The following is a 24242-nucleotide window of genomic DNA, read 5'->3' as shown; positions in this document are numbered from 1 at the left end:
GTACTCACTGGGCCGGTTATCACCAGTGACTACACTTCTTTCCTTAAGTCGTATGGGGAGGTCTCAGGGCCTTGGAGTATCCATTTGTTGGTGACAGCCTGGTGTGGGTTGGAAGTAATACAGTTAGGAGCATGGTTAGGATCAGGAACACTTGAGTTTGAGCTTGAGTGGGGTGCTGCTTTCCTGGTCGATTTTCCATTGTGGCTGGTGGTCCTCAGGTGCAGTTATTGGATCTGCTGGTCGATGTGGGTGTGATGAATCCAAGTAGCAATTCCATCCACCTTCACAGCAGTAGGTGTGGTCAGAATGATGATGAAGGGTCCTTTCCAGCAGGGCTCCAATCTGTCATGGCGATGATGGCAAGCAAACACCCAGTCTTCTGGATTATAACCATGAGTTGGGAGGGGGTGGTCCAGTCTCATATATGGCCTTAAGTCTCAGCCACACCTCTTTAGGGGTTCTAGCAAGAGATTGAAGAGATTCATGCAATTGTTGATTATTAAATTCAGTAATTAACTCCACCTTCAAATCAGGCAAAATTGAGGGTGGCCTCCCAAACATTATTTCGTAGGGTGTTAAGCCTATCATGTAGGGCATGTTTCACACCCAATAGAGGGCAAAGGGAAGGAGAGATACCCAGTTCCCGCCAGTCTCCATGGCTAATTTAATAAAGGTCTCCTTTAGAGTCTTGTTCATTCTTTCTACCTGTCCTGAGCTTTGGGGTCTATAAGCACAATGTAATTTCCAATTTGCCCCCAAAATTTTAACAAGTTCCTGTGTTACCTGAGAGATAAAGGCTGGTCCATTTTCTGAGCTCAAAAGAGCAGGCATTCCATACCTGGGAAGGATGTCCTCTAGGATTTTCTTAGTTACCACTTAAGCTGTTTCATGCTTGGTGGGGAAAGCCTCAGTCCATCCTGAAAAAATATCTACCAAAACTAAAAGATATCTGTAACCATCTTTACCAGGTTTCACCTCAATAAAGTCCAATTCCCAGTGTGCTCTGGGCTTGGAGCCTCGCTGGTGTGTCCTGTTTCCTTCAGGGTGATTTTCTGCCTTAGTCATCTTACAACTTAGGCATTTGTTAGCAATTTCTTCAACGTGAGTTCTTAAGTTGAGTATTCTGAGGTGACTGTGCCTTATCAGCTCTTCAGTCCACTTTGTGCCCAGATGTGTTGACTGGTGCAAATATTGGAGAAGCTGCTGAGCCAGGCATGTGGGAAGGATCAACTTATCATCCCCACTTTTGATCCAACCTCCAGTGCCCTCTTGTGTTAAAGGCAACTTGCTAATCTGTTTGGCGTCCTCCTCTGAATACTCTGGACTGTCAGGTAACGTTTGAGGTACTGGGTCTGGGAGTAGATTCAACACCAGTTCAGCATCTAGGGCAGCCCTCTTAGAGACTTCATCTGCCCTCACATTTCCCCTGGCCACCAGAGCATCATTTCTTTGGTGGCCAGGGCAATGCATAATGACCAGTTTAGTAGGCAACCATAAGGTAGCCAAACAGTCCAAAATTTTCTCTTTGTTTTTGATTGTCTTTCCTTCTGCTGTGAGGAGGCCTCTCTCTTGATAGATAGCCCTTGTACATGGACAATCACAAAGGGATAACAGCTGTCTGTATACACATTCAGCTTCTTGCCTTTGCCTAATTGCAAAGCCTTTGTCATAGCAATAAGTACTGCCCACTGTGCAGAAGTCCCTCTAGGTAATGCTGCCGCCCAGACAGTCTCTTTCTCACTCACCACATACCTTTGTCCATTTTTTTTTTTAATTTTTTTTTATTTATTTATTTGAGAGCGACAGACACAGAGAGAAAGACAGGTAGAGGGAGAGAGAGAGAATGGGCGCACCAGGGCTTCCAGCCTCTGCAAACGAACTCCAGATGCGTGCGCCCCCTTGTGCATCTGGCTAACGTGGGATCTGGGGAACTGAGCCTCGAACTGGGGTCCTTAGGCTTCACAGGAAAGCGCTTAACCGCTAAGCCATCTCTCCAGCCCACCTTTGTCCATTTTTAATAAAGCTGCTGCCATCAGTATATCAAGTAACTTCAGCATCTGGCAGGGGCTGGTCAATCAAGTCTTCTCTGATTGCTGTAAACCTTACTCAGGATCTCTGTGCAATCATGGAGGGTTCCCTCCAGGCCTGGGTCTGGCAGCAGGGTGGCAGGGTTTAAGGCTGTGCTGGGAAAGAATTGTATCTATGGTGGGTTCAAAAGTAGGCTTTGATAATGGGTTATGTGAGCCTTACTCATCCACCAGTTGGGAGGTTGTTTGAGAACTCCCTCTATGGCATGGGGAGTGACCACCTGCAATTCCTGCCCTAATGTTAATTTGTTGGCATCTTTTACCAAAAGGGCTGTAGCTGCTATTATTCATAGGCATTCTGGCCATTCTGCCACAGCAGGATCCAGTTTCTTTGACAAGTAAGCAACTGGCTGATTCCAAGGTCCCAATGTCTGAGTTAACATTCCTTTAGCTATTCCATTTTTTTTTTTTCATTTACATACAGGAGGAAGGCCTTGTTAATGTCAGGCAATGCTAGTGCAGGTACAATCAGCAGGGCCTGTTTTATTTCATTAAATGCCTGATCCTGGGCTGAAGTCCACTGGAAGGGACACCCTTCTGGGCTTTATTTCCACCTAAATGGGTGGTTGATGGGAGGCCAGTCCCATGTCTCCTGTTTCTGTCCAGGCCTTAGGGAACTTTTGCAACCACTCAGCAATGTCCATCATGGGACTTGGTTGTTGGTAAAGTCTATATTCATCTTCCAATTGCATGGTCAATATTTGTACTGGATGCCCATTTCTATTGGTAAAATGAGGCCCATCCAGGACAAAAAAAAATTTGAACTCCTATTTTGGTCAGAAGGTCTCTTCCCAGTAAGGGATAGGGGCATTCGGATATGACCATGAAAGAGTAGGATATTCAGTCTGTGCCAAGGTCCACTGTTCTTCGGGTAGTCCATGAATATTGATTCATACCAGTGGCCCCTTCCACCCAAGACCTTTTGTCTGACAGTTTCCTTTGGGGTTTTGTTAGCACTGAATGCTGTGCCCCAGTATCTACTAGAAAAGTGGTAGGTGTCCCCTCCACTCTTAAGGTTACCATAGGTTCGGGGAGAGGGCCCAAACCTCATCTCCTTCAGTCATCAATCCCTTCTAATTCTAGGACATGAACTCATACTGTGTGGCTGATTTTCTGAGGAGGGTTGTTAGGATATTCTTTTACCCAGTGTCCCATCTCTTTACAGTAATCACATTGGTTATGAAGGAGTTTGGGCCTTTCTCATGAAGGTCCCTTCCTATTTTTCTCTGCTATGAGTTTTTTTGTATTGTTGGCATTGGGTGTCATGGGACTTCATGGTGGCTGCTAGGAGAATCTTAGCAAAATTGCGGGAACTTTTTTCATTTGCTGAGGCAACGGCTCAGGCTTGGCATTCCTCAGGACTCTCTCTGTTATTATACACTCATTCTGCCAGTGTCACTAACTCCTGTAAACTCTTATCTGCTAGTCTGTCCAGTTTCCGAATCTTCCTTCTTATGTCTGGGGCTGCCTGGTTAACAAAACTGAGAATAACTGCCATCTTATTTTCTGAAAGCTCTGGATCCATACAGGTATATGTACGATATGCTGCCATGAGTCTTTCCAGAAAAGCAGCAGGAGTCTCCTCTTTACCCTGATGCACATCACTAACTTTAGCCAAATTAGTGGGGCACCTGGTGGCAGCCCTGAAACCCCCCATTAGAGTCCGGCAGTACACCTGGTGTCTCTCCTTACCTGCTGCTGCTGTGTTGAAATCCTAGTCTAATCTAGTCAAGGGAAAGAAGGTGTCAATGATAGCTTGATTATTGGTTGGGTTCCCATCTGAACCCAGAACCAATTTCTGGACTTCAATCTAGATTCTCTCTCTTTCTTCTGTGGTGAAGAGAATCTGTAACAATTGTTGGCAATCATCCCAAGTTGGTAGGTGGGTGAAAATAATGGAATCCAGAAGGTAAATAAGCCCCTATGGTTTCTCAGAGAATTTAGGAGTCTGCATTTTCCAACTATATAGATCACTAGTGGCAAATGGCCGGTAGTGATGTGGCTGGTTGCCATCTTGATCTGGGGGTCCCATAACCCGAAGAGGAAACATTGTGACCTCTGGGTCTGGGGGTAGACTACAGGGGTCCCTACTATGGGTGTGGGGAGGAATAAGTACAGGTGGGGATTGGGCTGTTGGTGATGTATCATGAGATTGTGGTTGGGTAGGTGGAGATGGATTTATAGGTGGAGGAGGGTAAGGAGGAGGAAAGATTAATTCTTCTTCCTGGGAATTTGGAAGCACGGGATATAAGGGAGCAGAGGGAGGAGAGGAAGGGGAGTTGTCTGATTCATTATTTTTCTTCTTCACCATAAGAACAGTAGTAGTCTCCTGTGGAGGGGGAAGAAAAGGTTACCCAAGAGGTGAGATCTTTCACCAGGTCCCACCAAACCAGGATGTAAGGGATCTGGTCTGGATGGCCAGGAGGTCCTTGGAAGATGTTTTCCTGGACTCGCTGTATGATCAGTAGGTGGAAGGTGCCCTCTAATGGACAACCCACGTTAAAGGTGGGCCATTCACTCCTGTAGAGAACAATGCATTTAATTTTCTTTATGTGTATGCTAAGGATACAAGCTTAACTTTAATGTCCTGAAATGGTCCATCACTAAAGAAAGTGGGGTAGTCTGCTTCCGTCCCATCAGTCCAATCACACAGACAGTAATTCCAACAAACAACAGAAAAAAGAGACAGCAAAGAGTTCAGCTGGCCAGCGACTACAAAACAGAAATTTAGACAATGGGCTCTTGCCATTCCACGGTAGTGATTCGCGTTGCCTCTGCAAATCTACCAAAGGGATGGAATCCCCTTTGGGTGGGCCTGGGGCACCCATGACTCACCATGCAAATGAAGTGGCCTCCAGGGATGCATGTGCACAGCCACAATTTTCAAATGAATGAAAGAATGAAAGATAGGTTTTCAGGAAAGACAAAACACAGAAGCACAATGCAGAAGCACAACACAGAAGCACACTTACCAACCAGTGACCTGAGCTCCACATGTTGGTGGTCCTCAGCAGTCTCTGAGGAGATTCGGGACAAGCCCCCAATGTTATGACCAGTTCTCGGCAACCCCAGTGACCATCAAGTAGAACCATACACATATGCAAGGGCAAGGAGCTTTATTTCAGGCTAAAGGTCGGTCTCTTGGCTTCACCAACATAGTGGATCCATACAAGAGCCCCGAATAGTGGGAGGGTAGGGTTTATATAAGGATTTGAACAAAGAAGTAGGGGATGGGTACATGATTGGTTAATTTAAACAGTAACTGCACTTGTACTCTTCTGATTGGCTTGGGATTTTGGTGGGCAAAGTTGGGGGCAGGAGCTAGGGGAACTCCAGGCAGATAAGGTAATCTCCATTGCGATTGGCTAAGCAAGTAGTGGTAACATTTGTATGCTTTCAATGGGCTGGGGCAGAAAGGCAGAAGGGACAGACCTCAGGCATGTCTAGGGGTGACTCATGCCCTTGGGTGGATATCTTTCCTGACTATATGTCAAGGTGATTGCCTTCTGCTTAAGTAGGAGCCTGAAATTTAGGCCTAACCAGTGCAGCACCCTACTGAATCCCTTCATGGCATCAGTTAGTTTCTGGGTCTTTCAGGATCAAATATATATCAAATACACACACACACACACACACACACACACACACACACACACACACACATATATATATATATATATATGTATATATATATATATATATATATATATATATATGACAGTGAGTAATTCCACACAAGTGTTATAGCTTCAAAATTACATGTATTTAGAGCTGGGCGTGGTGGTGAATGCCTTTAATCCCAGCACTTGGGAGGCAGAGGTAGGAGGATTGCCGTGAGTTCAAGGCCACCCTGAAGCTCCATAGTGAATTCCAGGTCAGCCTGGGCTGGAGTAAGACCCTACCTTGAAAAACAAAACAAAACAAACAGACAAAAAAAATACATGTATTTACAACTCCATAAAATTTAAGTTACATTTTTTAATGCCCATTAATTTTGTCTAGTCAAACAAATTAATCTGATTAAATTATAAAATTTCATATAGCTTACAGATTTAAATTGAAGCTTTGTCAAAATGCTCTTATTAAATCCTTTTTTTCTATTTATAATATAATGATTAAATTTTTATAATATATCTAGATTCTGCATAAGGTTATATATATATATATCATTTTGGAAAATTTAAAATGAAGAATAGCTTAATTTTGAAAGCAATTTATCAATAATAATGCCAAAACTTAAAAACCAGTGGTTCCAGGTATTTACATTTGCATTTCTTTATGGATATAAAACCTAATTCAGTTTGAACTCCATATATGTGTTTCAGTAGATCTCTGTGTCTTCCTTTCATTAAAGGGACATGTTTGAAAAATAGTAAATGCCTCCAATTGAGCAGTACTCTCCCTCCTTCCACTTGCTCAGAAGCTGTTTTTAACACATTCATAGTTTTATTGCAGTCAGGTTTGCATTGCTGGCAGAAAACACCTATCAAGTGAAATTTCTGGGAAATAAAGGGTTTATTTTGGCTTATAGCTTCTAGGGGAAGCTCCATGATGGCATGAGCAGAGTGTGGACATCACCTCCTGGCCAACATAAGATGGACAACAGCAGCAGGAGAATATGTCAAACACAAGCAAGAGGAAGCTGGCTATAATACCCATAAGCCTACTAGAACAATAAACTGCCTCCAGGAAGCTCTAATTTCCAAATTGCCATCAGCTGGTGACCTAACACTCAGAACACCTAAACTTATGGAGGGCTCCTGAATCAAACCACCACAAATATTACATGCATAACTGAGGTATTCCAGCCCCATACCTTCTCAGTAACAAACCACTTGTCAGTTCTAGAATCACATGCTCCAGGACCCTAGAGTGCTCTACTTCCCAATTCTCTTTCAAAACTATTGTGAATATACATTCTAAAGAATCATACCGTTTTAATGTCCAGGAGACTGAGTTTCTTAGATTAAAAAAAGTATGACCTTTCTTCCACATATTTTATACCCAATTTTAATTGAAATTAGAATTGGCTTTTGTCTTTGCCATTTTCCCTCTTATATATGGAAGGTTAAAAACCTTATTATCTCTTCTCTTCCTCTTTGTTTCTTCTTTTGCCATTTCTTTCTCCCTCTTTTGTTCCTCTTTACTTCCTGAGCTCCTTTGCTTCCTCATAGTCACCTCAAAAATATGTCACAAATAAAATACATATTACTCTGATTTTTACCATAATTTTCTATTATTTTATCAAAGTATTTAGTTGAGTTTTCTATTGTTTAATTTAAGATTTCTAGTGGAAGAGGATGTTTTCAATTGTTTTCTGGTTGCCAAAGTGAATCATCCAACACTTCTGCTTCTAAACGAATAAATTGTATATTCAAATTTTCAAGTAAAACTTTCAAATAAAAGTTAATTTTCTTCCTTAAATCCCCTTTAAAAGAAAATTATTTTATTTACAATGAATAATTAATTTTTCTATGAATAATTTAGATAGGGAAGTTTGTTGGAATTGGAAAGGTAACACATCTGTTCATTGTTTAAATATGAAATATTCCAAGTCTTCCAAAAATATTAGACTTAGCTGTGGTCTTTCTAGCAATTGACTTTGAGATTTGGTTTCTATATTTATTTTACTTTCTAAAGGAAGTATATTCACTATTGATTTACTATGGAATAATTTTGTATTACAAACATTAAGATCTATATTTTTAAAAAATTCAATTTGATTGATAGCAAACTTGTAAAATGCCTTTGTACCACAAATAGGGTTTAAAACATTTCCAAAAAAATAATAGTAATAAAGGAAGAAAAGTTTTTAAAGGAAACTGGCCTGAAACACACTGTGGATCTTTTTTTTAATGAAGACAGAAAGCATGAAAAATGTCAGCACAACTATATCAGAAACTTCATAAATATTTTTATTTGAAACTTAAGAGAATATTTATTATCCTAAGAATCTTTAGTTGCTTTTCCAAGTTTAGACATGATTTTTTAGACTTCTACTATTATAGCATCAGAGTTTTAGTTGATTGTTTCTGTGAGCTATTTTACTTTGTAAACACAATATTTTATTTAATTTTATAATGAAATTATTAGTTAACTTGAATGTTCATATACAAATTAAATAATATATATCTGCTTTCTGTTAATCAAGTAAACTAATTGAATAGAGTGTCTTCCTTATTCCTTTATAAACTTGCATCCTGTATGAGGAAGCGAAGTAGAGATATTCAACAAGCTAATATTTTAAGTAAATGCTTAGTTTTGACCTCACAGATATCATATTAAGATGTAGTGAAGAAACTATGACACTACAGATATAGTCTCTCCTTCAAATAAAAATATTTTAGCTTGTTTCTATGGACCTAAAACCTCATTGAAATATACGTCAATGAAAACAGGAGCTTTATAATGATGTACTTCAATATTAATTTGACTAGATAATAGCATTCAGAAGAGTTAAACTTTTTATTTTTATTTATTTACTTTTTTGTTAATTAGCTTTGTACTCAGTGAATACAGTCAAGTAGGTACCATTGTTAGCCTTCTCCATGTCCTATCCCCGCCCCCTGGCTCCTCCTTGTTGAGGTATGTGGGTCATGCATTGTGGAGTTAGCCCACAGTTATCGGTAGTAGAAATGTCTCTGCATATCATGACCCAACATGTGGCTCTGACATTCTTTCTGACCCTCTTCCACAAAATTTCCCTAAGCCATGTTGGGTTCATTTTGGGTCTGCTTCAGTGATAAGGTGTTGGGAGCCTCTGTGTCTCTGGATATCTGAGTTGGTAGGAGTTGATTGTTCCCTGTGTAGATCTCCTTAGCCCTTGTGCTGGTATCTGGTTCACCAATAAAACAGCACACTTGTTTGTTTCATCAATTATTCTTATTTAATCTTTTGTTTATTTTGCGTGTGTTTTTTGTTGTTTTGTTTTGTTTTTTTTTTTTTTTGAGGTAGGGTTTCACTCTAGCTCAGGCTGACCTGGAATTCACTATGTCATCTCAGGGTGGCCTCAAATTCAAAGTGATCCTCTTACCTCCTACCTCCTACCTCTGCTTCCTGAGTACTGGGATTAAAAGCATGAGTCACCAAGCCCCGGTTTGATTTAAACCTTTTTTTTTTTTTTTTTTTTTTTTTTTTTTTTTTTTTTTTTGGCCTTTTGAGGTAAAGTCTCACTCTAGCCAAGGCTGACCTGGAATTCACTAGGTAGTGTCAGGGTGGCGATCCTCCTACCTCTGCCTCTGGAGTGCTGGGATTAAAGGCATGTGCCACCATGCCTGGCTGATTTAAACTTTTTAATGAGTTAAAATATTCAGTGTAATCAATTTCACATGTAGTTAAGATCTAATCAAATTATTTCCTCTTAGAGTCATTTTTCTCTCAGGAGAAGAGGGACAGAAAGTTGTCTCTCACTTCTTGTCTGCTGATCCCACTCATCAGACCGGAGTTAGGTATTTTATTATATTGCCAGTGATCTCCTCATTTATAGTAGCGGGTTACCTTGATTTATTGAAAGAAGGATACATTTACTAACTTGTTTATATAATAACATTTTGAGTCTGTATAAAGCCAGCAACAATTTCTTCATGGATATCTTCTATAGTAGATGTGATTCAACCTAAATTCTACAAATAGCAAATTTTCTATCTCTAATGAACAAACTAGAAAGCGTCCAATATGAGTGTCATCCAAATTCAGTGAAGTAGGTTTTTAGTTAACGTACCATAATGTTTCAATTGGTTATTGGGATACTCATTAATCTTTACCATGCAAGACAAAAAATGTAAAGATCTTGAAGGAAACTATAGGTATAAAAATATTTTGCATATACATCAACATGGATGTGTATGAAATCTTATTCTCATCAGAATCCATGAATTTAAGAAAAGAATGGAATAAAATACTTAACATATCAAGATGTGTTACTAATGATTTTATGTATAAAAGCAGGGTTGGGAATATGTCTCAGTTGAGTGCAGTGTCTGGTATTTGCCTGGAGCACATGAGGCCTTAGCATGGATTCAACTCTCAACACTGTACAAAACAGATGTGATGGCATATATCTGTAATACAAGCATTCAGAAAATACAAGCAAAAGGATTAGGGGTTCAATGTCAGACTTAGCTACAGAACGTATATTTTAGTCCTGAACTATATGTAACAACCTCATCTTCATCATCATAAATTAATAAATAATAAATTAATTTAAACACAAATATTGTCAGATTAAGCTTCAAGAACCAATTCCATTAACATTAAGGAACACATTTTGAATGTAAACATTCAGATGAATTAGAAATCAAATTATAGAGAAAATTACTTTAAAAATCCAAAGAAAACTATAATAACTATGTTAATTACAAAAAGGAGAATGTACAATGAGAAGGATTATTTGTCATAAAAGAGGTAAAAGTAGCAAATTCTTCAAAGAAACATTAAAAATGTAAATATAATACTCAAATTAGTAAATGGCACCAGCAAATAAATTAAAAACTCAGAAACACATAATATAAAAGGATGAAAAATTTAAAACATACATATTAAATGATGGATAAAATAGAAATTTAATATTATCTGTAAGTAGAAGATGATCTGGAATATTCAATTTGAGCACTGTTGTCTTCAACATCACTACTCTTCATAGCTGCACACCAGAGGAAGCATAATCAAATAAACCACAAAATAGGACAAAGACATTAACTTTCCCACGTTACATAGAATGGCTGAATAACTACACAATAACAATCACTTGTTGTGATTATGGAAACACATTTTTAAAATAATGAAACCACCCAAGTTGGTGTTTGAAAAATAGTATTAATTGGTTCTAATGGTATGGCAATTTAATTCATTGTCATTAACATCTGGTAAACATATTAGAAGCTGCCAAAAACAAGTAAATATTTTTTTTTCCTATACTAAAAAGATATGTTTACCTGTAACTAAAGGAAAAGGCTCTGACTCTTTTTGGGTAAACATAAGTAAAAAATTCATACAAGCAACTTTGTGTTAAGTATATGCATATAAAGACATCATAATATTGCAAAATCAACACTTACACAGATTTGTATACAATTAGAAAATATATATCACTAGGCAATTTAGGAACTAATATTGGTTTCATTTAAGAATCCTAATAATTTAAAGCTAGAATATGCTTAGATGGATGCTAACAAACATTAAAATATTCTGTTTAAATATAATAAATCTGATATGTTTAAATAAATATAAGAGTCAAAAACAAATTTTAAAAAGCAATAAAATCTAAGACATCTGCAGAGAAAGAAAGGTCGATAGGATTTTTTGTTGTTGTTTATTAAGAAGAATCTGGGCTGGAGAGATGGCTTAGCAGTTAGGCGCTTGCCTGTGAAGCCTAAGGACCCCAGTTCAAGGCTCGGTTCCCCAGGTCCCACATTAGCCAGATGCACAAGGGGGCGCACGCGTCTGGAGTTCGTTTGCAGAGGCTGGAAGCCCTGGCGCACCCATTCTCTCTCTCTCCCTCTATCTGTCTTTCTCTCTGTGTCTGTCGCTCTCAAATAAATAAATAAATAAATAAGAAAAAAAAAAAAAAGAAGAATCTACCTATGAAGGCTGACAAACCCAAGAAAACACTCAGCATGAAGGAGAGCAGAAGAGACTATGAATGACTCAAAAACAGGAAAAGCTAATTTTGTAATTCATATTTAGGATGAGGGGAAATAGATTTTTGGCGGGTTAGTAATTACAGAGAACGAGTTCCCTCTTACTCAACTTTTGTTCCTATTGTTGTTTGTTATTCTAATTTCTACTCACCTGATAGTATGAGAGCCCATGTTAGCAAAAATAATCCATGTAACTCTGTAGCCCTGTCCATCAATATAACATCAGTCTTCTTCAGAAATTTCTCATATGTGCACCCAGAGTAACACTTGCTCAAATCTCTGGGGATTTTGTGGCTCATTTAAGGGACTACCTTAACTATCACAAAGATTAAATATGTCTAGTTTGACTTCTCTCTCGTTTGGAAGAGTAAAAACATTAAATGAAAACCAAATATAGATAAAAGAAATAAATAAGATTCAAAATTAAAACCTTAGTAAAATAATTAGCAGCTGCTCCAGTTAGAACATTTGCATGGGAGGCAAGATTTTACCGTCTTACTCAGAAGCTGCAGAGAGTGTTGACACACAGGAAAGAAACAAAGAAATAAAAAAATGTGAAGGGAAAAATGAGGATTTCTAGTGTATAATCTAATCAACATTAAGACAGCAGAGCAAAACAGATATGAAGTGATATTTGAGAAAAATCCTGACTAAGACTTTTCTAAAACTAATAAGCAACTAGAATTTACAGATAAGAAAGCATAGTATATACCATGACATATGAGTCAAGACATAGACAGCAGATGTGTAAATATGATGTAGCATTTGTATTACACAGTTTGTATAGAATTGTTGAGGCCTGAATGTGATCCCCAAGTGTACAAATCAATTACTTAATCAATTTTAAAAATAGGAACTAGGTGTGGTGGCGCACGCCTTTAATTCCAGCACTCAGGAGGCAGAGGTAGGAGGATCACCATGAGTGGGAGGCCACCCTGAGACAACATAGTGAATTCCAGGTCAGCCTGGACTAGTGTGAGACACTACCTCGAACCCCCCCAAAATAAATAATAACAATAATAATAATGAAAATAAACAAATAAATAAAGTCAGAAAATAATATATAAGTAAAAGAAAATTCTGGGAATAGTTTCTTCTTGATTCTGTGGTTGTTTATATAAAATGGTCACCAAGTTCATTCTGCTTTTGTGCAGACTTTCCCTTCTCAGTGACCACACCTGTGAAATGTCCTGCACAATATTGTCACTTTCCCTGTCCCACATACAATTTACCTTCTAGAATGTGCTCATGATTTTCTCCTAGCCTAGTTTTTAATATTCACATATAAGCTCACTTTTTCCTTTCCTGTCTGTTTATTTTCCAGTTTGTAAATATATTGCTTAGTGATATCAAGCACTTTGAACAATGTCTGCATATGGAATCTACTCTATAAACAGTGACTTAGTGAAAAGGTGAGGACTTTGGATGGATAGAACCAATCCAGCAGTGTAGAGAGAAGGATAAACTTAAAGGTCATGTTTTCTCTCTAGTCATAATCACCACGAAAAAGAAAAATTGCCAACTCAGGATGCTCTGTTGACTGGCCAAGTCCTTTTGAGTGTTGCCTCATTAGAAATAGTGTTAACAAATGGAATACAGAATGCATGATATCTGATCATTATTCTCTCAAAATTCTGCTCAATCCCTGTTTGTTAACACACCTCTTCCTACACTAGCCTTCCAAAAATGTCAATTTCTTACTTTGCCACAAAATTTATACCAGCTAAATACAGAAATTACATAGAACTTGTTGTATCTATTATTAACATTGTCTAATGCTTAAATTGTGATGACATCAACTGAAATAATATTTTTAATATTTTATTTTTATTTATTTATTTATTTGACAGAGAAAGAGAGAGAGAGAATGGGTGCACCAGGGCCTCCAGCCATTGCAAATGAACTCCAGATATGTATGCCCCCTGTGCATCTGGCTAATGTGGGTCCTAAGGAATTGAACTTGGGTCCTTTGGCTTTGTAAGCAAATGCTTTAACCACTAAGCCATCCCTCCAGCCCAAGTGAAAGAATTTTAATAGAAAGTTTCTAACTTTTTTGTCCATCATAAAACGTTTAACATGAAACTTTCCAGTGATCTAAGAATGGTTGTCTCTTTAAAGGATTTCATAATTTTTTTAATTAGGGTCACATTCATTTTGATAGTCTTGACTTTAAAACACATTTGTAGAATTTAACAATACTCAGAATTGGTCAAGCTCCTAGACATAAGCCCACATTTCTTTTAATGTTTTTGAGTTGTTATTAATTTTTACAGCTTAAAATCCTTATATTGGATGGGAGTATGGTTACTTTAATCTATTATTTTATAAGTTACATGAGAACCATACCCATCCTTAACATGTTGAACCTTGATTTTATCATATATTCCTAAATTCTATTCTCCTAGCACATGCTAATTTTCTTCTTAATATTTAATTAGTGTTCTGTTTGCACACATATGTACACAGACCTCTCCTCCCCCATGCTCCATACTCATAATGCCAACCAGGAAAGAATTAGTATTTTCCACATATTTTGTGTTATTTTATACATTTGTTAAAGATAGAAATGAGATGAATGTGTAAATGTGCATTGATTTTAGTATAATCATCACTGAAGTGCTCTCTTAAGTAAACTACAAACAGAAACATACTTTCTGCAAGTTTCCTGTAATTCTCTCAATATATGTATTTAGAAAATATCATTTCATTATTTCCTAAAATCAAACACACATTCAGTTATAGAATGCAACATTATTTTATGTGCCACCAAGATGTTTAACACACTATGAATTATAATATAAAACATGAAGTAGAGAGAAAACACATTTAAAATATAATAATGTAAACATAGTTTTTCTTCCCAGTAATTTTAAAAGAATATTTTAGCATCTTATACATATTTTGTACAGATTTGTTATATTTCTGGGATAACATTTTCATATTTATATTGTTTTATGTTAGTAAGGTTTCATGAAAATCATAAAATATATTTTAATGAAAGTTAACAGCATGTAATAACTCAAACAATTTTCCTATTCATATTATTTAGAAGTACATTGAGTATATTTTGCAAGCATCATTCCTTCAAGGGTGGATAAGAGGCCAGAAATTTAGCAAAACTACTATCCTTTGCTATATATATCTCAGTGCAGACGATTAGGTATGTTAATTTATGTGGGAGGTTTGCTTCTGGTAATGATAAAGTTGCTCCTGTCAGATATATCCTCCAACAGCTCTAGTCTCTGGTGAAAACATATTTTCAAAACAGTTATCTGGAGGCAATAGAGAATGTTGAGAGTCAAGGAAAAACTACTAAAGGGGAGTTATCATTTGAAAGATGAAAATAAAGCAGATAAGTTTATCATTTTACATATATTTTTACTTCTAGAATCAAACCCAGTCTGAAACATGTGAATTGCCATAAACTGAATATGTAGTTACATAACATTAAAATTTTCTTCCTGCATTGAGGAATTATAGGAATCAGTTGGGTGGCAATCATACCACTGGGAATATGGATCACAATGTCCCAAAGCTGTGATTGCTGAGTGACAAACATGCTTGGCAGACTCCAGAGGATTGTGATCAGGCTGCAGTGTGTATATTGAGATGCTGATGCTATCTACCTTAGGAACACATTGAGCTCATGTATAACCAATTTAGCAGTATACTATCACATACAAAAATAAATAAATTTAAATATATTAAATTTTAGAGGAATATAATAAAAACTTTAATTTCTGTAGTACCCCCATTTGCAATGCCCAAGACAAAAAATTTGAACTATATTCCAGTAGAAATTCCATCAAACTGAGATGACATTTATTTTGGAATTAGTCAACAAGAATAAAACATATGTTGTCATTATGTTAATGAACATAAAAGAAACAAATGGAAGGGAAGAAAGAAAGGAGGAAGGAGGGGGGAGGAAGAAAGGAAAGAAGGGAGGGAGGGAAGGGGAAGGAAGGGAAAGGAATGAGAGAAGGAGGGAAAGAGTTCTCCATTTACCTGAAGGTCACAAATCCTACTAGATTGCTTGGATGGTGAATTCAAGGGAGCTGCCTTTCTCCTCTGCCAGGAGATTACAGGCATGTACCACCACCCTAGGAATTCACATGGGTCCTCATACTTGTGAATCAAGCACTTTACTGACAGGTATTCCCTAAACTGTAACATAAAATATTTTAATAGGAAATAAGATAAATAAATTTAGGCTTTACCCATTAGTAGTGTGCAAAGTATCTGCACTAGTGAAATATCAATGAAAAATGAATCATGAAGTTTTACTTTGGATATTTTAGAAATTTTTAACTGAATTGTGTTAACTTTACCTATTTGTCATCAAACTGAGGTGAAATATTCCCCTTCTAGCTAGGTTAAGCTCTTAGGAGCCTCTGGATTTCTGCTTTAGCACTTATTGTCTGTTTTCTGCACCCTGGCACTGGTTGTCAAACTTACCATGGAAGCAGCATTCTTGCTTGTCTCCCTAATTCCTATATGCTTTCTCCTGGGCCTTGACTGATATGCAAGGGGTGGTTTATCTCCTTGGGTCTCACTACTTTCGGAAAAATAAAAACAGATTCTTCAATGGAGAGTAAAGTCAGCATAGGTTAAATTGGATAAGTGTTATTAATTTAGAGAGTTTGACAAATGTAGCCCCTCCTAGCCAAGCACTAGTGAGAGCTTGATTTTGGAGAGCATGACCTTTGTCTCCATAGGATTCAGACCTGATTTCCAGTTCCAGATAAGGGTTTCTTTTCATTGAGAAGATCTCTTAGGCAATCAGAAAAACATGTTACTCACCAAGGCTATGTGCCATCATGGCACTGGTGTGTACTTCTGGTCAGTTTGGTTGCTCCTAAGGAGCTTAGACACCTGCTTGCTCACACCGTTGTCCACTTTCCCTCTATAGCTCATGTAGTGCTTTCCGGCACTAGGTGAGCTGTCTGGGGACTGGATCTCTTCTGGATTCCTGCAGGTCTCTCTGTGTTCTGTGTTCTGTATAGGCAACATATGTCTTCGACAATAGGGTCTTACTTTTTACCTCAGGTGGGTAACCAATTTCTTTGATGGAAATCTGTCTTCTTTTGGGGATCTCATAGGTTTTTCTTATCCAGAGCTCAATGTAGGCAGCATTCAATTTCTAGTACTGGGAGTTATAGGCCAGAGCCCCCCCCCCCCCAAAAAAAAAGAAAGAAAGAAAGAAAGGAAAAGAAAAAATAAGATTAGGCTTCATATAATTCTCTCCAGGGCCTTTCTTGTCAGGTGCTTCCCTCTTATTACTGTGAGGGTTACATATTTCAGTCTACTTTCAAGGAGAAAGCATTCTATGGTACCAGTTCATTTGGGGTTTATTTTTGTGGTCATTTCCCACCACCTTCTCCTTACCCTCCCTGCAAACCCTTCAATCCTTATAGTCTGGGCCTCAAGTTGCTTATCAGGTATGTCAGCAAATCAAGCTGATCCAGGTTAGGAACTGCAGATGAGTAAGAACATGCGGTGCTTATCATTCTATGATTGTGAGTGTTCACTGAGTATGATCTGCTCTAAGTCCATCCATTTTTTTCTACAAATTTCATTGTATCATTTTATTTTTCTTACTGCTGAGAAGAATTTCATATTGGGTATGTGTACCTCAACTTTGTTATCCATTCTTCCAGTGATAAGAACTTGGGTTGATTCCAGTTCTTAACTACTATGAACTGAACAGTTATAAATATGGTTGAGAAAATACCTCTGTAGTGAAGCTTGGAACATTAAAGAAAATGCCCACTAAGGGAATAACTGGGAAGGTTGGTAGTTCTATATTCATTTTTCAGGAATTTTCATGTTGGTTTCAATAGAGGTTGTAGGAATTTGCATTCCCACCAACAGTGAATGAGGGTTCCTCTTTCCCCACATCCTTGCCAACATTTGTTGTTTGATTTTTTTAATGATTGCCATCTTTACTGGACTAAGACAGAATACCATAAACATAAACAGAGTCAGTAGATTACCGACAAAATAGGAGAACATTTTTTTTTCCAGCTATGCCACAGGCAGAAGGTTAATATATAGAATCTACAAAAACTCAACAATAAAAGATCAAACAACTCACTCCAAAAATGGTGCAGAGAACTGAATAGGGAGTTTTCAGAGGAAGAAGTACCTATGGCTAATACACACTTAAGAAAATGTTCAAGCCGGGCGTGGTGGCGCACGCCTTTAATCCCAGCACTCGGGAGGCAGAGGTAGGAGGATCGCCGTGAGTTCAAGGCCACCCTGAGACTACAGAGTTAATTCCAGGTCAGCCTGGACCAGAGTGAGACCCTACCTCAAAAAACCAAAAAAAAAAAAAAAAAAAAGAAAATGTTCAACATCCCTAACCATTAAGGAAATTCAAATTAAAACAAATAGGATTTCACTTCTTTAATCACTCTTGATATTATTTAATTCTATTCCAGGCTTCCAACCACTTTCTATCCTTCATTGAAATGACACTGTTATATTATTCAGTCCTAGCATTGGAGGCTGAGCTAGCAGGATGACCATAAGTTTGAGGTCTGGGCTACCAAGGGAGTTCCAGGTCTGCCCGGTCTACTTAGAAAAAAAAAAAAAAAAAAAAAAAAAAGCTGTAAAAAGCAACCAAAAAGAAAAACAACTACCAAAGTACCAAAGTAAATATAAATTTCTTGGACTGGCATCTATAATCAAGGCTTCATAGCACATTTAAAATGTTATTCTGATGATTTCTGAAGATTGTACAGTAGCCTAAAGCAGACTGCCTCTTTCCTAAAACATTTGCTGATTTGATTTCTCCCTGGAAAGCCATCCTCTTCCAAATGGTTGAAATCCTACACCTTTTCAAAATCTAGGGCCAGTATTACTATCTTTGTGAAGTCTTTGTGAGATTTAAAATCTGATGTGAATCCCCTTTCCACTAACCCCCAACATAATCTGATGTGCTTATTAGATCCTATCTAGTGGTTTGTCTATTTGTTATATTTTCTTAAACGAGTCTAATATAGCTACAAACTACCTCATTATGAGAGCTCTGACCTCATTTACTGGTCATCTCCATGCTTGCCAGAGTGGTCAAATGTCAGTGAGTTAAACGGAAAAGTCAGCAGGCCACTCATGTCCATTTTTAGGAGCTTTTGAACACCTACATAGGGAATCCCTTACCGCAGTGTTATAGCCACTCTGTGACTCACAGTAAACATTGGGATGTTTGCTGACTAGAACCATCTTTGTGGCTGAGTGTTCTTTGAAGCAATATCTTTGAAGGACTGTTATCAATGGAAACCTTTTCATTTTTTTTCCATATAGGTGCTGACCGTAAAGAGGAATCCCTGTTGACTAAAGCAGTGGCAACATTTACTTGTACACAGCAATTTTTGTTTTGTTTTGTTTTGTTTTTTGAGGTAGAGTCTCACTCTGGCCGAGGCTGACCTGGAATTAACTATGTAGTCTCAGGGTGGCCTCGAACTCACGGAGATTCTCTTACCTCTCTCTGCCTCTCAAACTTTGGGATTAAAAGTCATGGGCCACTACGCCTGGCGCTCACAGCAATTTTTTAACAAGAACATTAATAAAAATCTCATACTGACCCTTGCTGCTGAATCAATAAAATAAAATGAAAAGAGGGAAACAGTTTTATCTTGGCAAGTGGCCTAGAAAATTGCATACACTACTATGCACTCTAGGGAGATGATGAAGAAAATAACATAAGGTACTATTGTGGATATCCTGCTGGCAAATATAAGCTTGGTGTTTATTAGATTGCAAATAAAATGGCATGAAACAATGTGTGCTGTTATCTAATGGGCTAAATAGTATAATTCAACCATTTAAATTACTTATAAGAAGATTTAAAATAATATTGCATATATAAAAGGAAAATCACATGATTAGCTAATTAAAATATATATGTATATTTTTTCCATTAATTATGTTAAAACAAACATTCTATAGGACTAACAAAAGCATAAAATTGGTAGAAGTTGCAAATTATAAAATGTAGCAAATAATAAATTCATAAACTAACTATATGTCAGCATTTATTCAATAATATTTATAAATAAAGTGGTTGCAAAGAAAACCACACAAGATATATCAAAGGTTTATATCATTTGAATTTGTGATAAAAAGGGTGGGTACTATATGTATACTTATAAATAAATAAGACATCCACAAAACAGAAAGAATATTTTGGCTACCTTATATGTGAACTCTGAGTTTGAAGTCTTAATCTTAATTAGTACTGTAGTACTGGTTTGAGCACTGTGCCTAGAAACTAATGATACTAAACAACTTAACAATAAAAATAATTAGATCCCAAAACAAACATAAAAACAAATTCTGTAAGAACCATTAAATTTAATAATATTGCAGGATACAGAATCAACATTCAAATCAGTAGCATTTCTAAGCATCAACACAGAACAATTAGAAAAGAAATCAAGAATGCCCCATTAACATTATTATAAAGATACTTAAGACTGGCATGGCCATGCATGCCTTTAATCCCAGCACTCCAGAGGCAGATATAGAAGGATCACTGTCACTTAAAGGCCAGCCTGGTACTGCAGAATGAGTGTTAGGTTGCCTGAGTGTTTTGAGACTAGATTTAGTGCAATTCCTGTGAAAATTACAGTGATGTTTTTCACAGAAGTAGGAAAAACAATCTAAAATTAATTTATAACCACAGAAGACAACAAAACAACCAAAATGATTTTGAGTTCAAAGAAAAGTTGAAAATCATGCTATCCAAACAGACTATGCAGGAAAGCAACAGTAACAAAAACATATAGTACTAATATAAAGTCATACATCAGACCAATGGAATGGAATAGAAATGCAAAAAAAAAAAAAAAATGCAGATTACATTTACAGTTAACTGATTTTACAACAACAGTTCCAAGAATGTACATTGGGGAGAGGCTGTAAAAAGCAACCCAAAAGACAAACAGCTACTAAAGTATGAAAGTAAATATAAATTTCTAGTTTTACTTTCAAGAGATTAAGTAATATCTAAAGATATAGGAGGCATTTATTATCGGCTACAGTGAAGATTACACATGCATACTGTGAGGAGTTGTATTTATTCACTTGATAATACCTAGAATCACTTGTGAGGGCTTATGAAGGTTAAGGTAGTAGTTGAGTTTGGCTGTGAGAGATTATCTTGATCAGTTTGGTTGAGGTGGCAAGACCCACTGGGTCCAGAACTAAACCATATAAACAGGAGAACTGAGCTAAGCAGCTGTGTTCATTGTTCTCTATTTCCTTACTAGGACCAGCTGCCTCCTGCTCTGGCCGCCATGCTTTCCCACCTTCCCTGAAGGGCTGAAACCTCGAACTGAAACTCAAATAAACCCTTTCTTTCCCTCTTAAACAGATCTGGCCTGTATTTTGTCCCAGAAATGAGATAACCAAAACAGAGACTTAAACCAGCCTAGAATAAGAAACTGATGATTACTTGTGCAAACTTGGGGGAGCAGCCCCAAGTTTTTATAGCCAGCATAAAAAGAGGTTAAATTTGACTGAAAATAAAAGCAAGGAGACTGTTACCTCCTTAAATATAATGTATGTATAGAAATATAATTTCACTGTGCAGGATAAAATGATGAAAGTTTTAAAGGCTCTGGCACTCAGTAACTAATATGTTGAAATTCTTCTATCCTTGGCTATAAGAGGTAGAAGAAACTAAGATGTAGTTGTGTCTACACTTTAACTTACACAGATTCACCATTTGCATTTTATTTCTTATTTCCTCATATTGGGATTCACTTGAGTTTATAAAATATAAGGAATTTAAGCATTGCTTTAACTTATACTACACTATAAGGAATTTAAACATTGCTCTTAGGGACTGATGATAGCCAGTTACTGTGGCTCATGGTGTTATCACAGCACTTTGGAAGTTGAGGCAAATGTATTGCCCAAATTGAAGGTCATGTTTAGCTGTAGTCATTTTCATGCTATTTTGAGCTACAGAGTGAAAAACTGCCTCAGTCTTTCCCTTAAGAAAATGAACTAGTGTTAGAGTCTGTATAATTATGCTTATCTCTACTTTAAACAGTATTACCCTCATTGCAAAGTAACTTATTTTTCAGCAGTAATGATAATTTCACATTTGATAATTCTATTCAATCTCTTCAGCTTAAAGTTGCATGACTAAATCCAGTCATAGGGATAGCTTAGAAATTTAAAATATGATTGTGACTTCAATATAATTTATGCAAAAGAAGATAATGTTTACCTGACCTAATTATGATTTATTATGATTTATGATTAGCACTTCACTGGTACTTACTATTCATCCAAGGCTGGTCTTCATAGAAATATCCTGCATCAGCTGGAGTGCAGGGCTAATTGATGCATGCCTCCACACCTGGCCATTATTGTTATTTTAGACATTTATATTCAAAATGTTACTGGCATCATAATATTGTGACATGATTTTCTGATGAGAACTTACTAAGATAAAGACTGAAAAATTGTGGATATCTATAAATCATTTTGATATTGTAATCCAGATCCTTAAACTTGAAAATCTTAGATACTAACTTAATTGATTTCAATGACATAATTGCCCTTGCTGATGCAATCTAATTTTTGTTTCTTTTTGTTTTAGTTAGCAGAGATTCAAGCATCTGATTGTGATTACATATTCATAATCTCTTAATTTAAGGTTGCATGTTTCTGGCTTGCTATTTATATTTGAATAAAATTAAATATATACAAAAGAGTAGATTGGAATTGGCCATGTTTACCATAGTGTACGCTGAAAATTTTCAAGTTTGATGAACATTGCTAATAAAATATATAAAATTCTTTATCCTGAAAAATAGTATTTCACACTTTAGCCTAAATTGGCTAGCACTATGCCCAATGCTAGACTGAGAAATTATTAGTGCTTAGTTGCTTAATAACACATGTTAAATACAAGTAACAAAAGTATAGTTTGCAAAGCAAACATTAAAACTTTTGATTTCAAAAGGCACTTATGAAAACCACATGATAAGCTTGGCATAGACAGGAGATGGCTAATGCTTATCCTCTTCAAATCTGTAGTCATAATGCCAACATCACAGACTAACAGTTGCAAGGACTTGAAGGGTTCTCCAAAGTTTATCTAACCTCTTTTGCAGCAGAATTTTATTGAAAACATCCTGGAGAGAATATATAACATTTCTACAGGTTTATGTCAAGAATATTCAAAGCACCTTAAATTATTTAATATACATTTTTCAGTAGGCAAAAAAGCAAATAAACAAATAAATAACTTCATCCTTGTTTTAGTCTACCCAAATCTCTAGAGGACAATTACAACCTATTTATTTTGGCCTCCCTTCCCTGGAATAAACAAACACTAACCAGGCCTCTATGATTGCATCATAGTCCTTCTTACATAATCTCTAATGTACAAATATTTCAAATATATATCTTTCATGATTTTAACATACACTGTTTGTGATTATAACATATACCCTTGATGATCATAAGCCACAAGTGACTTAATTTGTACATGAAAGTATGTGATACTCAAAATTTTATCAACCCTATATTTAGTTAACCATTTTACCCATGTATAAGGAAATTATGGAGTCAATTATTTAGCTGTGCATCATTATGAAGAATTAATGGAAAGAAATTAATACCACAGTTCCTAATAAATAGCCATTTTTCATAAAAATTGTGTTTAATACACAATTCAGTATTGGCAATTTAATCAAGTAATAGGTAAATAGCCTTAAGCAACATATGAAGCATACAATATTAAAAATAAGCCTAAATTGCACTAATTGGTTACTAATTTCGAAGGTCATGGGGCTATATTATTTAGGAAATACTCCTAAATACAAATTCTACTACTTAAGAAAAAGCAGTCTCTTTCTTAAGATACTTAGGCAGCTTTAAGTAAGAATGTGCTTTTCTACAACATAAAACCAGTTTTATGTGGGGGAATCCAGCAGCCTGCTGAAGTTCAGGTACACACTGAGTCAAGTTCTCTTTCTACCCACATCTCATTTGCTCTAGGGGCAACCTGTTTGCTGAGAATGGGATGCTGTGCACTGTAACTCGCTTGAAACACAGAAAAATTTAGTTCATAATTTTAGTGAAGAAAATTAAAATAGCCATGAAATGAATCTATCAGACCTTTGATACTCTTCATGTTCTACAGTATTATGAAGACATAGAGTATCTGTTTACTCAACACATAATTGACAAGAGTGATACATGTGATGTACAAAATTATTTTTCTTGCATAATTGGCTGAAAATAGTGAAAATTCAATTTATGCTCTCCTATTAGGCACAGTTGTATAGACCTATGTGAGAAAGTACTATAACATAGATGTCTGTTTTCTCCTTTGCTCTTCTCTCCTTGCATGGAGTTAGGTGGTGTTAAATGCCTTGCAAGGGAACTAACTTTAATTCTACCCAATATTCTTATCATAAACATAATCTAACATAGTAACATGAACAAGTATATTGTGCTCACCTAATACATACAAGTATTTTGATGTTAA

Source organism: Jaculus jaculus, chromosome 10, assembly GCF_020740685.1.
Source record: "Jaculus jaculus isolate mJacJac1 chromosome 10, mJacJac1.mat.Y.cur, whole genome shotgun sequence".
Lineage (NCBI taxonomy): Eukaryota > Metazoa > Chordata > Mammalia > Rodentia > Dipodidae > Jaculus > Jaculus jaculus.
Note: the sequence above shows the minus strand (reverse complement) of the source record.